The sequence below is a fragment of the Triticum urartu genome, unplaced genomic scaffold (genome assembly GCF_056163025.1).
Source record: "Triticum urartu cultivar PI428250 unplaced genomic scaffold, HENAU_Tu73 scaffold2, whole genome shotgun sequence".
NCBI lineage: Eukaryota > Viridiplantae > Streptophyta > Magnoliopsida > Poales > Poaceae > Triticum > Triticum urartu.
The window spans coordinates 3121492-3126400 of NW_028260368.1; positions in this window are offsets into that span (position 1 = coordinate 3121492).

A 4909-nucleotide genomic window follows, 5' to 3' on the forward strand; every position below is an offset into this window, starting at 1 on the left:
GTTCGGACCGACGAAGTAATGTCACTCGACTATTATCAACCTGACTGCAATCTTTTTCTGTCGGTAAGGATTGCACCAGAGCACCTTCTACTTCTAATAGGCCATGAACTATAGATAGAGAAGAATCATTCTGAGCGAGTACATAAGAAGCGATCCACTTTTTTTCATCGGTTCCAGGGGAAGACCAAAGATCTTGCGCGGCAGGTCCGCCAGAAAAACTCAAAAGAGAAAGAAGTCTCGTTAATCTCTTCATGCTCGTTCCAAGTTCGAAGTACCTTTTGGCCAAAGAAAAACCCGCTTCCTGACACGATTGCCTCTTTATCTTTATATAGATAGATTCTATGGGGTTATTACTTAGTAAGTCTATTTTGTACAAGAGCCCCTCCTATCTGATAGAAAAGGGTCCCATGATCCCGAGCCGATCTTACCTTGGCTCGCAAACCCCAAGTTTGTCTATGAAGAGCTAATCTAATTGTATTTTTTTCTAGAATGGATTTCTTATGTGGAATACTAATGGATAGGGCTTCGTTGCTAAGTGCTACAAGATCTAGTGCACTGGAACTCGTGGTTATGGACCCGAATCCTTTAGTATGGAACATTGTCTTTTCCAAGTAAAAACCCCTAGTATATGAAAGAATGAAAAGGTGCTTTCGTTCTTGTGGAATAAGAAGCCCTCGTACCTTAATGAAAGGAAAATCGTAATTTTTCGTTAGGTATTTGACCAAATAGGATCGTCCAGTTCCTACAGAACCTATCACTAAAATACCCGATAGGGCTAAGCGGAACGAAAAGGGTTTTCCATGAGATGGTAAATGAAAACGATTAGTCCCACACGAGGTTTGGGAATAAGTGATTGTCTGATAATGAGCAAGGAATATACGTCTTTCTGCTAAAGAGGATCTATTAAACTCATAATTCATTAGATCCTTGTTATCAATGCCAACTAGGTATCATAAGTAAATGGATCCCGGTTGTTCAATCCTTTGATAACCAAGGTCATTCTTTGCTAAAGAGAAATGATCACTATGAGTCAGACTCAATAGAATTGGATCCATTCCAAATAGCGAGAATTAGGATTCTTGATCCCTCTCAATCTCTCTTTCAATTCGAGGATCCAGAGAGGTGTTTTCATAGTCATCTCCGAATATTTGCCATCTCGGAATATTTTCGATTTCATTTTTCTATGATATGTCTTTCTATATGAAAATTGGTTATTTACGATGTACGATGATCCCTGTTAAGCATCCATGGCTGAATGGTTAAAGCGCCCAACTCATAATTGGTAAATTTGCGGGTTCAATTCCTGCTGGATGCACACGAACGGGAACATTCCATAAGTCTATTGGAACTGGCTCTCTATCCATGGAATCTCATCCATCATCCATACATAACGAATTGGTATGGTATATTCATACCATAACATAAGAACAATAAGAACTCGAATTCTTATCGATACTGGAACTCAGAGCATAGGAGGGAAAGTCGATTTATGGATGGAATCAAATACGCAGTATTTACAGAAAAAAGTCTTCGTTTATTGGGAAAGAATCAATATACTTTTAATGTCGAATCGGGATTCACTAAGACAGAAATAAAGCATTGGGTCGAACTCTTCTTTGGTGTTAAGGTGGTAGCTGTGAATAGCCATCGACTACCTGGAAAAGGTAGAAGAATAGGACCTATTCTGGGCCATACAATGCATTACAGACGTATGATCATTACCCTTCAACCGGGTTATTCTATTCCACTTCTAGATAGAGAAAAAAACTAAAGGAGAATACTTAATAATACGGCGAAACATTTATACAAAACACCTATCCCGAGCACACGCAAGGGAACCGTAGACAGGCAAGTGAAATCCAATCCACGAAATAATTTGATCCATGGACGGCACCGTTGTGGTAAAGGTCGTAATTCCAGAGGAATCATTACCGCAAGGCATAGAGGGGGAGGTCATAAGCGCCTATACCGTAAAATAGATTTTCGACGGAATCAAAAAGACATATCTGGTAGAATCGTAACCATAGAATACGACCCTAATCGAAATGCATACATTTGTCTCATACACTATGGGGATGGTGAGAAGAGATATATTTTACATCCCAGAGGGGCTATAATTGGAGATACTATTGTTTCTGGTACAAAAGTTCCTATATCAATGGGAAATGCCCTACCTTTGAGTGCGGTTTGAACTATTGATTTACGTAATTGGAAGTAACCAATTAGGTTTACGACGAAACCTAGAAATCGATCACTGATCCAATTTGACTACCTCTACGGGATAGACCTCAACAGAAAACTGTTGAGTAACGGCAGCAAGTGATTGAGTTCAGTAGTTCCTCATAGAAAATTATTGGCTCTAGAGATATGGTAATATGGAGAAGACAAAATTGTTTGAAGCACGCACAGAACCGGAAGCGCCCCTTGTTTCAAAGAGAGGAGGACGGGTTATTCACATTTAATTTGATGGTCAGAGGCAAATTGAAAGCTAAGCAGTGGTAATTAAGACCCCCGGGGGAAAATAGGGATGTCTCCTACGTTACCCATAATATGTGGAAGTATCGACGTAATTTCATAGAGTCATTCGATCTGAATGCTACATGAAGAACATAAGCCAGATGACGGAACGCAGAGACCTAGGATGTAGAAGATCATAACATGAGCGATTCGGCAGATTTGGATTCCTTTCCTATATATCCACTCATGTGGTACTTCATCATATGATTCATATAAGATCCATCTGTCTAGAGATCGTCATATACATCTAGAAAGCCGTATGCTTTGGAAGAAGCTTGTACAGTTTGGGAAGGGGTTTTTTGAGAGAAAAGAAGAATCTACTTCAACCGATATGCCCTTAGGCACGGCCATGCATAACATAGAAATCACACGTGGAAGGGGTGGGCAATTAGCTAGAGCAGCAGGTGCTGTAGCGAAACTCATTGCAAAAGAGGGTAAATCGGCCACTTTAAGATTACCATCTGGGGAGGTCCGTTTAGTATCCCAAAACTGCTTAGCAACAGTCGGACAAGTGGGTAATGTTGGGGTGAACCAAAAAAGTTTGGGTAGAGCCGGATCTAAGTGTTGGCTAGGTAAACGCCCCGTAGTAAGAGGGGTAGTTATGAACCCTGTGGACCACCCCCATGGGGGCGGTGAAGGGAAAGCTCCCATTGGTAGAAAAAAACCCACAACCCCTTGGGGTTATCCTGCGCTTGGAAGAAGAACTAGGAAAAGGAAAAAATATAGCGATAGTTTTATTCTTCGTCGCCGTAAGTAAATACGTAACTAGGAATATGGAAAATTGCATTTTTGGAATTTGCAATAATGCGATGGGCGAACGACGGGAATTGAACCCGCGCATGGTGGATTCACAATCCACTGCCTTGATCCACTTGGCTACATCCGCCCCTTATCCAGCTAAAGGATTTTTTTCTTTTTTCCATTGATCATTATTCTATTTATTCTGACCTCCGTACTTCGATCGAGATATTGGACATAGAATGCCACTCTTTAAAAAGGAAAAAAGGAGTAATCAGCTGTGACACGAAAAAAAACGAATCCTTTTGTAGCTCATCATTTATTGGCAAAGATAGAAAAGGTCAATATGAAGGAGGAGAAAGAAACAATAGTAACGTGGTCCCGGGCATCTAGCATTCTACCCACAATGGTTGGCCATACAATCGCGATTCATAATGGAAAGGAACATATACCTATTTACATAACAAATCCTATGGTAGGTCGCAAATTGGGGGAATTCGTGCCTACTCGGCATTTCACGAGTTATGAAAATGCAAGAAAGGATACTAAATCTCGTCGTTAACTGAATTCTGAATAGAAAGATTAAGAAGAAAAAAAGATTCAAAATAAAGTAAAGGTAGGCGGGGAATAACCTTATTTATGACAAGTTTCAAACTAGTAAAGTATATCCCTAGGATAAAGAAGAAGAAAAGTGGGCTAAGGAAACTCGCAAGGAAAGTTCCAACCGATCGTCTACTTAAGTTCGAGAGAGTTTTCAAAGCACAAAAACGTATCCCTATGTCTGTTTTCAAAGCACAAAGAGTTCTTGACGAGATTCGCTGGCGTTACTACGAGGAAACTGTTATGATACTGAACCTCATGCCCTATCGAGCATCTTATCCCATCTTAAAGTTGGTTTATTCGGCAGCCGCAAATGCTACTCATTATAGGGATTTCGACAAAGCGAATTTATTTATTACTAAAGCCGAAGTCAGTAGGAGTACTATTATGAAGAAATTCAGACCTCGAGCTCGAGGACGTAGTTTCCCCATAAAAAAAAGCATGTGTCATATAACAATTGTACTAAATATAGTAAAGAAATCTAAATAACCTTTAGATCCATCTAAGATTTCGATTCCCAGTAAAAAAAATATAGAATAGAAAAATATGGGACAAAAAATAAATCCACTCGGTTTCAGACTTGGTACAACCCAAAAACACCATTCCTTTTGGTTCGCACAACCAAAAAATTATTCTGAAGGTCTACAGGAAGATAAAAAAATAAGGGATTGTATCAAGAACTATATACAAAAGAATAGGAAAAAGGGCTCGAATAGAAAAATAGAATCAGACTCAAGTTCCGAAGTAATTACACATAATAGAAAAATGGACTCAGGTTCAAGTTCCGAAGTAATTACACATATAGAAATCCAAAAAGAAATCGATACGATCCACGTCATAATCCATATTGGATTCCCAAATTTATTAAAGAAAAAAGGAGCAATCGAAGAATTAGAGAAAGATCTACAAAAGGAAATTAACTCTGTAAACCAGAGATTTAATATTTCTATCGAAAAAGTTAAAGAACCTTATAGACAGCCTAACATTCTTGCAGAATATATAGCTTTCCAATTAAAAAATAGAGTTTCATTCCGAAAGGCAATGAAAAAAGCCA